At 39.6% G+C, this 11,199-nt stretch overlaps 1 pseudogene; it reads right to left on the bottom strand.

Moving 5' to 3' along the window:
• Window positions 1-8,088: 8,088 nt before the first annotated feature.
• On the bottom strand, window positions 8,089-8,205 carry LOC137040819 (5S ribosomal RNA; annotated as a pseudogene).
• Window positions 8,206-11,199: the final 2,994 nt, after the last annotated feature.

Raw genomic sequence — 11,199 nt, 5'->3', positions numbered from 1 at the left:
TTAAACTTTAGGCTAGATTTAACCTCGAGTCACAATTTATAAAAAAGTTTAAGACTATTTGGCCTAATGTTTTCTGTTTTACTAAACAACAAACACGATCATTCTATTATTGCATAACAATACACTGTAATATTTAAAATTAATTTATACTCCTTAATATCAAGTTTGTCAAAACACTTTGGGTGAAGATTGCTACAGTCTCATATGACTGGACATTTGAGAGGTTATGTGATTTTAATGACATGGCCCCACATCTTCATATAATCCATAGTTTTACAGACATTAATATATTTATGCGGGACCTACAAACACTAAACCTTAGGTGTCCCACATTAGGCACATTTAGGGCATTTCACCCTATATTATATCCAGTGATATGAAGTGTTCTTGGCTCTTAGCTTTACCAATATACAAAGGTGAATGAATATAACGACTAAATATAGGCTTTCATCTCAGGCATCATCTTAATTTTGCTTTAATGTGAACATGATTCATCTGTTACCTAAGTCTGTAAAATATTTTGGGATACTTTAGAACCACGCTACAGGGCTTTTATTTTGAAACGCACTTTTGTAGGCGGAAAATCTGCAATCTGTTTTGCATCTCATGAATAGGAGTTTCTACTAGTAATAATACAATTATAGAGCTCTGTAATTAGAATTGTTACTAGTAAGAATTGAATTAAAGAGCTCTCTAATTCAGTTTTTACTAGTAACAATTGAATTAGAGAGCTCTCTAGTGGAATTGTAGAGCTCTGCAATTGGATTATTACTAGTAACAATTGAATTATAGAGCTCTCTAATTGAATTCTTACTAGTAATAAATGAATTGTAGAGCTCTCTAATTGGAATTGTTACTAGTTAAAACTGAATTATAGAGCTCTACAATTCATTTATTACTAGTAAGAATTCAATTGCAGAGCTCTATAATACAATTAGAGAGCTCTACAATCATAATTGTTACTAGTAAAAATTGAATTATAGAGCTCTTTAATTGAATTGTTACTAGTAAAAATATAATTACGACGAGTAAGGCTGGAACGTTTTTATGCTGAAACGGCCTCCCATACTAATTAGAATTATGCCTAGTATTAAATCAATTAAAGATATCTTTAATTACAATTTCTACTAGTCAAAACTCATTTGAAGACATCTGGAAATATTTTCCAATGGAAGTCAATGGAAGAATGTGACTAGTCAAAATAGCATTATAGATATCTTGAATGTATATTATGACTAGTCGAATTAACATTGTAGATATCTTCAATCCATATTATGACTAGTCACAATCACGTTGTAGATATCTGGAACTGGAATTATGACTAGTCAAAACTGATTTATGACTAGTATGCGAAGGTGTATTTAATGCTAAAACGGCTTGCCATAAGCAGGTACAATTCAGATATCTTAAAATAGAGTTGTGACTAGTCGATATCTCTAATTATCTTTGCGTATGTGTGACGCGTCTATTGAAGATATCTATGACGTCATTACAGATATCTTTAATAGAGTTTTGACTAGTCAAAATGTGTTTAGAGATATCTCGAATCAGATTTCTTGCTAGTGCAATTATAATTGCAGATATCTCTAATTGTCATTTTGACTAGTCGAATTATAATTATCACTAGTCAAAATACAATTGTTACTATCTTTAAATATATTTATAGATAGTCAAACAAAGGTTTAAATGCTAAAATGGCTTGCGATACACATTCTTCCATTGACTTCCATTGGAAAATATTTCCAGATATCTTCAAATGAGTTTTGACTAGTAGAAATTGTAATTAAAGATATATTTGCACTTCTTGGAGATTTGCGAAATCGTAAGTTACGTCATTGGATATATCCCCAATGCGCCCCCATATATTTTTTATATAGAAACCAGTTTGATTGTTCATTTGAATTTATTTCTCTCACACATATTGATAAATGTATACATTTATTAATTTTATATTTTAATAAAGAAACAAGTTTGATTTTTCACTTAGATTTATTTCTCTAAAATAAACACACACTCACTCACCTTCTGTAACACATACAAGCTCCCATATATACTGTACCAGCTCAGAATTATATTTTTTTTAAAGGCCTAAAGTAAACGTTATAACTCCAGGTCATTCCAGCATCTTACATTACCCTATCAGGCTTGCAACTGGGACTGGGGAGCTAAAATCCTTTAAAAAGAACGGTTTTGCAGAGCTTCTTGCGTATGCTTGCACTCTGTAACTCCAAGGTAGTTCATTTTGCGATGTGGTGAAGTCTTACTTTGTGAAATACAGACACCACAAATGACACAAGCATGAAATGATAATGATGTATAAATTGTAAAATAACCAAAATTATTGTTCAATCTTACATGTGAAATGTAATCCCATGCGATCTGGTATTAATATTGCGTTATTGCAACCGTAAGCTGCATAAAATACAGGCATAATTGCTCGCTCTCCATTGACTCTGAATGCTAGCGTTGAGTGGAGAGACCCAACCAATATGGCGGCGACGCTGGATCACGCTCCAGCACATCATGGTACGTCATCAGCACATCTACGTCATAGATATCCATAATAAGGGCTAGATATCTTACGATGGAGTCACCATCGTCATCACCGGCGGCCATCTTGTCACAGGCAGGCTTTCTGTTGGGCTCTGTGGAACCTGATGTAAGATGAGTGATCTGTATGAACATAAATACTTTTATCTTGCTGAAATCTTGACGGATTTACAAATGGTTTGGTTTCTTACAAACATTATTAACATGGCTACAAATCTGGATGCTTTAACATGCTGAAATTGCAGCTTTTCGTTTCGATAAACGACTGAATCGTGCAGCTTGTGTATCACGGCTAACTTACGTGCACGTTATCAAGGCTGAGACCACAATCAAGCTGTTCAATTATATAGGTTTATTGACACCAATAACGATTTTATGACAACCAATCTTTTGTCTCATTAACAAAAGATTAGTTTGCATGTTTTTTGTTTAATAAAAAAAAAAAAAAAAATTATATATATATACGCATATATATATATATATATATATATATATATATATATATATATATATATATATATATATATATATATATATATATATATATATATATATATATATATACATACATACATACATACATACATACATACATATATATATTTTTTTTTTCTTCTTCTTTTCTTTTTTTTTAATTATAATAGTGATATTCTTATTATAAAAGCGTATAATAAGGGGCCATATACCATATATATATACATATATATATATATATATCCCCAAACTCTTTCCACAAAGTTGGGAGCATCCTTTCACTGGATATATATATCTATCCAGTGAAATAGATATATATCTATTGCGACATTTTTCTGGGGCTGGGGCGGGGGCTGGGGCGACATTTTTTTCCCCAGGATGGTAGGGGAAGGTACCGACTTTTTTGTCTATGATTGGCTAGAAGGGCTCTCCTCCGATTGGTTATACATCTCACGTTCATGGCAGCCTGTTAGCTAGTCTGTTTTTATTGTCTTTACAACAGAAGTAAACGAAGTCAATCCAACCTAGCCCACACACACACACACAAGTTTGTTTTGTGACATATGGGGACATTCCCAGGGCGTATTGATTTTTATACTGTAAAAACCGTATTTTCTATCCCCTTACACTACCCCTGCCTCTAAACCTACCCATCACAGGAACCATTATGCATTTTTACTTTCTAAAAAAAAAATCATCCTGTATTATTTATAGTCCTAAGCATTTTGAAAAGTAGGGACATGGCCAGTGTCCTCATATTTCACCCTCTCCTTATAATACCTATACCCATGTCATCATGGTCATTATACACATTTGTGTCCTCATGTGTCACAAAACATGCACACACACACAATTACTATTATGTTTAACATGCACTAAAATTGTATATTACTAATACTAGCAAGTTTATGCAATGTTAGGTTCACAATAAATAAAATCTGTCATATTTGAATCATACTGTGGTGTCTCTTCTATAAAATTGGTCTCTTTTATGAAATTGGCTATTGAACTATCGTGACCGGGGATGGTTGAAACACTTTTTGTTTAAGCATCAGTAACAGTGGTTGTTTATGCAAGATGTCTCAAAGTTTGATAGTAGCCACATTTGTCTACTACATAACTAAATTGGACATGTAGGCCTATTACACAATCACATATTATGTGAGTTAATGTCAAATACAAAGAGTTCCGTTGTTACAATCTACCCCACTACTGGGATGAGTTGTAACTGCAGCAAGCCTCCAGTTTCTGTTTAAGCCAAAACGGAAGTGACTTAAACTGCAATTCATCGACAGGCTTCAGAATGGAGCAAAATGTAATTGAGCCCCAAGTTAAAATATCCAATTTTACAGCAGGAAAAAAAAAAGTTTACAGCTGGTACAAATTGTTTTTTGTTTTGTTTTGTTTTTTGGGTCTATACAGCTATTTTGCCCTTCATAACAACTGTGAGGGGGGTGAATGTCAAACTCATTCGTTTACATTAAATAAAGCCTTAAAGTTCTGCATAATTAAGCTAGGGCGTTGTCACTTTGATTGACATGTGGATAGCCATGTATCCGCTGTCTGTTAGTCATTTTCACCTCACCATTTTCTGTTTTCTAGGTGTGACGTGTGATGACGCACTGCCAAGATGGCAACAACTTCACGCTCAAGAACTGCTCTTCAGAATCCTATGTCACGGACACTACATCTATATATTTTTTTCACTCTATTGTGTAAGCTGAGGACTGATGTAACACTGAGAGGCCATTTACTGAAATAACACCCAAACCATAGCCTGACAAGCCAGACCTACATCAAGATGTTTGGTCTGGAAACTTACCATAGACAGGACTCAATCCGAAGGGCGGGATAAACGGTTGTCTTTCAAACTCCCTCTGCACACGATAGGATAGCACTACAACCAACCAGAGCAACGAAGGTGAAGCAGAGCTCGTTGATAGATTAAACATTCACCGTATCCGGTCGGCAAAACTCCAAACACATCTTCCCTTTTTAAGAATGACTTCAGTGCCGTTCTTTGTTCTTTTCTCAGAGAAAAGCTTAACTCCAAGTCTTCCAGAGTCGCGGTCAAAGCTGATTCGAAAGACCGCCGTTCGCCAGTTTCTGTGTTTACTAGAAGCACGTGTCACGGAGTGGCTTAAAATGGCGGAACTTAAAATGGCGGAACCTAAAATGGCGGAAATTGTCCGCCCGGACCATTGTCCATGGAACACACGATCAGTTCCGGTAACTCCGGGCAGCGAAAAGAGTGTGTTATTGGGAGCAGGTGTGTGCATGGATGTGGCGATCGATGGTTGGGCAAATTAGAGCAAAGGAGGCATATAAAGAAGGTACTGGGAGAACAGGGGAAGGAGAGTTGATTCGGGCAAGGAGGGAGTTGATCCCTGCAAAGGGTGGAGTGATCCCGGCAAACGGGGGCGGGGGGGGTGAAGTTGATTCGGGCCAACGCTGCAGGGTGAGCGCAGTTGATTTGGGCGATCGCGGTGGGTGAGACGGAGCGACCGGTGGATCAGAGGGACGTCCCGAGGCGGATGATACAGACCGGGCGAAGCGAGAATGAAGTATTGGGCTGAAGAAAACATGAGCTAAGTGTTGGAAGCATTCATGGTTGAAACCACTGTGTTGATATGTATTGTTACTGCCTTGGAGAAATTGTTTACATTAAGAAGGCATTGGGAATGTATTGAAAAGAGGAAGGAGCGTGTGGAAAGATCGTGGTCTTGACGTTTTCATATGGTCATCTTTTGCACTGATCCGTTCTACTACCCAGGACTTGTCTCCCGGCCCAATGTGGTGATCCTGACCCTAATTCACCGTGAGTGTGTGTGGAGTGCAGTGGGTGAGTCTTTCCTTTGATGTGTGTCCACCGAAGAATTATCAAACGTTGTCAGCGATCCCTCTCTAGGTCGAAGAGAAAGCCCTGTATCAGAGGAAGCACTAAGGCCGACTTCTGCCTGACTACGGATCTGTGAGTTGAAACAAAGAGCCCAGTGTACTGTTCTGTATACTCACCCGTATGCCCAAAGCTAAGAGCCCAGTGTACCGCCTGTATACTCACCTGTATGCCCAGAGCTAAGAGCCCAGTGTACCGCCTGTATACTCACCTGTATGCCCAGAGCTAAGAGCCCAGTGTACCGCCTGTATACTCACCTGTATGCCCAGAGCTAAGAGCCCAGTGTACCGCCTGTATACTCACCTGTACGCCCAGAGCTAAGAGCCCAGTGTACCGCCTGTATACTCACCTGTATGCCCAGAGCTAAGAGCCCAGTGTACCGCCTGTATACTCACCTGTATGCCCAGAGCTAAGAGCCCAGTGTACCGCCTGTATACTCACCTGTATGCCCAGAGCTAAGAGCCCAGTGTACCGCCTGTATACTCACCTGTATGCCCAGAGCTAAGAGCCCAGTGTACCGCCTGTATACTCACCTGTATGCCCAGAGCTAAGAGCCCAGTGTACTGTCCTGTATACTCACCTGCACGTCCAAAGCTAAGAGCCCAGTGTATGGTCCTGTATACTCACCTGTATGCCCAGAGCTAAGAGCCCAGTGTACCGCCTGTATACTCACCTGTATGCCCAGAGCTAAGAGCCCAGTGTACCGCCTGTATACTCACCTGTATGCCCAGAGCTAAGAGCCCAGTGTACTGTCCTGTATACTCACCTGCACGTCCAAAGCTAAGAGCCCAGTGTATGGTCCTGTATACTCACCTGTATGCCCAGAGCTAAGAGCCCAGTGTACCGCCTGTATACTCACCTGTATGCCCAGAGCTAAGAGCCCAGTGTACTGTCCTGTATACTCACCTGCACGTCCAAAGCTAAGAGCCCAGTGTATGGTCCTGTATACTCACCTGCATGCCCAAAGCTAAGAGCCCAGTGTACCACCTGTACACTCACCTGTAAACCTAGGCGTGAACGACGACGAGAGAGAGAGAGCTGGGAAGATCTGTCGAAAACCAGGAGCGACTCGAGAAACCAAGGCCCCAGTCCTGGAGGACTGGTGTTTCCCTTTTTAGTATCCCCTCCCCCTTCCCCTCTTCATAAATCTTTTTTAAAGATAAATAAATATTGGTTCTTAACTTACCCTCGTACTCGTCCGTCTGGTCATTGGGGTGTTTCTGGGACCTCCTCGGGGTGGAAACTAAGGGAGGAGCGGGACTCGCGCTAAAGTGGCGGTCCGCTCCGGCCTGTGACACACGCAAGCGCAGCTCTGCTGTCATTATGGCCCCGCCCGCCGACTCTATACACGACGTGATTGGCCCGGCGAGTTTGGCGTTTACAGCTCAGAAGGGTATTGAGAGTTGCTAGACGACACTCATGGCAGATTAGATTTGCTGACGCTAGGGTGCGTCTAGATTTCTAGGCTATCCACACTATCCAATTTTTACATAAACATCATTAAAGAACAAAGAGAATTAAGCTGCAAGCAGCGATGATGGGACCAAGCCGGTGCCACTATGACCGCAAGCCACACCCATGATGTTATTTAAATATAGAAGAAATTTTTTATGTCATAGGATATAATAGGTCACTTTCAAATATGTGCAAAGTTATCTTTTGCAGCTCAAAATTGCGTAAGTCCAGAAGGCCAGTATTTAATTCAAGGTCTTTTTATAATAATTAATAATAATTTGTTCAATTTATATAGCGCTTTTCAAGGCACTCAAAGCGCTTTACATTGAAGGGGGAACCTCAACCACCACCAATGTGCAACATCCACCTGGATGATGGGACGGCAGCCATATTGCGCCAGAACGCACACCAGCTGATTGGTGGAGAGGAGACCGAGTGATTAAGCCAATCAGGAGAGGGGGATTATTAGGAGGTCATGATGGACAGAGGGGCCAATGGGCAAAATTTTTCCAGGATGCCGGGGTTACACCCCTACTCTTTATCGAAGGACATCCAGGGATTTTTAATGACCACAGAGAGTCAGGACTTCGGTTTCACGTCTCATCCGAAGGACGGTGCTCTTTGTCAGTATAGTGTCTCCATCACTATACTGGGGTGTTAGGACCCACACAGACCACAGGGTGAGCGCCCCCTGCTGGCCTCACTAACACCTCTACCAGCAGCTACCTGGTTTTCCCAGATGGTCTCCCATCCAGGTACTGACCAGGCTCAGCCCTGCTTAGCTTCAGTGGGAAACCAGTCTTGGGTTACAGGGTGATATGGCTGCTGGTTTATATTTGATTAACACAATTATTAAACTAATTATATAAAACTATATTGTCAGTGCCTTACAAATGAAATTGAAACCACATTAACTGCAGTTGGCGCTGCTATGACAACAAACCACAACAGTCACATCTATGAGAACAACTGGCAGCAGGAAGTGTGTCACTTTCAAAAGGCTTTGAAATCACCATCTTATTTTTAACCGATTGACTTCAAACTTCGTATAACTAGAATATATTATTTAGTATATATATAATTAGTATATTTATTCCATGACTAAAAATGCCAACCTTCAGCTCATACAATACAAAACTCTTCATAGAACACACTACACTGGGGAAAGGTTAGCTAAAATGGGATTCACATCAGAAATTTGCTCATCCTGCTCACAAAACTGTCCGGACACCTATATCCATCCCACATGGCACTGCCCACCCATTAAACCCTTTTGAAAAGAAGTCACTGAATCCCTATCCCGCCTCCTGGGCTGCCACATCCCATTATCTCCCCTACTCTGTCTACGTGATCTATCAACTCTCAATCAGGAAATAACAAACAAACGGATGCCTCTTGTAGCCTTAGCCATTGCCAAGAAAACTATCTTTCTGAACTGGAAATCCCGAAACATTATTCACATAACACATTGGAAAAACTTGCTCATAGACTACATTTCCCTAGAACATTCTTCACCTCTTTACAACTGTATATCAGAACCACAACACCCCAGATCAGACCTTATTCAACTATTACAAATCAGACAGCACACTCATCTTGATTCATCACCCAATTTTTTTTTTTTTGTACCACTACTGTTATTATTATCATTATTATTAATATTATCTATTATTGATATTACTATTGCCGTCAGCACAATTGATCACCATCTTTAGTATCATTATTGTTATATATAAATATTGACACTTATTAAAAATGATCATCATTATTAATAAACATGCTACTACTATTTAAAGGTGCACTATGCAACTTTCCGTCCACTGGAGGGCGCCTATTCTAAACAAAGGCGTAGTTTGATGACGCCAAGTGTGAGCGCAGTATCTTGGGACATGTGGTCTTCACCTCACAGCCGGTGGAAAATAGGACTCGGGCAGAAATCACGTTCATGGATATGGTTCTTACGTTACTGTAGTGTAAAACAGAGCAGGACCGAGTGTTGTGGACCTGAGCACGGCCGCTGGAGCGATTGTTACACAAACACACGGCTCGCAAGCACCGGGACTTTTATTATGACGGGACACAGTCGTCGGGCGCGCACTTCCGCTTTTTCCGGTCAGGTAAAGCAGCTCTGTTCATCAGATCAGATACATTTAAGTGTGTTTAAAATTATGTTATGACGTTACTCTGTGCGTTCGCCCGGCGCTGCTGTGACACTTGTTCACACTGCTAAGAGAAAAACGCTTCTGCAGAATAAAACGGAGGGTAACGCAGATATGACGCGACTGACAGGCGACTCGCTCAGACTCTATGCTGAAACGTCCCGGTCCTTAGCAATTTTCTCACAAATTACAAATAGTTGGAAACATCTGAGATATTGTAAGTACTCAACTGAACAAAATATATTTACATTTACATTTAATCATTTAGCAGACGCTTTTATCCAAAATGACTTACAAAAAAGGGTAGAGCAATAGAAGCAACGAAACAAACAAGGCCAACAACCTGTAAGAGCTGTAAGAAATCTCAATTAATTAGCACAGTACACAACATGTTTTTTTTTTATTATTATTTTTTTTTATGGCCAGCTACAACAAATACTCACGTACGGAAAATGCCGAACACTGGATTTCTGAAATATATAACACTGGCCTAGTGTTTTTTTGATATTTTACTGCAAAAATACTACATAGTTCACCTTTAAATACTTCAACTATTGTTTGTCAATTCTGCTTATTTTTGTTTTATTGCTGTTACTATTACTGTTGTTGTTTTTTGTTGTTGTTGTTGTTTACATGCTATTACCATTTAAATACTTCTACTATTATCTGTCAGTTCTGCTTATTTTTGTTTTATTGCTGTTACTATTACTGTTTTGTGTGTGTTCTGTGTTTACCCTGTTGTGTTGTGTTCTGTGTTTACTCTGTTTAGCAGATATAAAGCTGGTAAGCACTTCTTAATATTGTAAATATTGTTGCCATGGCAACACATCAAACTATACCATTCTTTTTCGATGATTTGAGACTCTTAAAATGCTTCAAATTACATGAAACTCAACACACACATCAGATATGCTGTCCAGTAGATATGGGCAAAGACTTGAAAACAGGCATGGTGGAGGAGCTCAGTAGCGCCATCTTTTGTCAAAAGTGGGGGGGGTTAGTTTTATCTTCAGTCACCAAACTCTGTATATATAATATATTGTTCTCTTTGAGCCGGACAACTTTCTAATTTACAGTCATTAGCACCGACCAACAGGAAGTCAGATATTTAGGGCTTGAGGGCCTTTGCCCTTGAGGGAAGTCAGATATTTAGGGCTTATTGTAATTGCTCAGTCCATCATTCTTCTTCTCACAAATTAATAACATTTTTGAGCCTAAACACGCATGCAAACTCATGAAACTTTGCACACGCATAAGAAGTGGTGAAAATATACATCTGTATGATGTATGAAAATTCGGTAGACGCATTCAACACCCAAATACCTACATCAGAAGAACCAACAGGAAGTGAGATATTTTGAATTTTCTTTGGTAAATTGGTGCAGTTTTTGCCATTGCCAGACGTTGTACTTTAACAAACTCCTCCTAGAGATTGAATCATATCAACATCATATTTGCACAGCCTAATCTAAAGGCCTTTGTGGTGTTAAATTGTGAAGATCTTGAGTTTTCCCTGAAGGGTGTGTCCGTGGTGGCCTCACAAATTTTACTGTTTCGCTTTGACACAGGAAGTTGTTGTAACTCAGGCATACAATGTCCGATCTGCCTCAAACTTCACATGTTTGACAAGAGTCCTGGCCTGAAGACATCTACATTCCAATATTC

This window comes from Pseudorasbora parva, chromosome 14 (genome assembly GCF_024679245.1).
Source record: "Pseudorasbora parva isolate DD20220531a chromosome 14, ASM2467924v1, whole genome shotgun sequence".
In the NCBI taxonomy this organism is placed as follows: Eukaryota; Metazoa; Chordata; class Actinopteri; order Cypriniformes; family Gobionidae; genus Pseudorasbora; species Pseudorasbora parva.
Note: the sequence above shows the minus strand (reverse complement) of the source record. Positions and strands in the feature narration are given on the sequence as shown.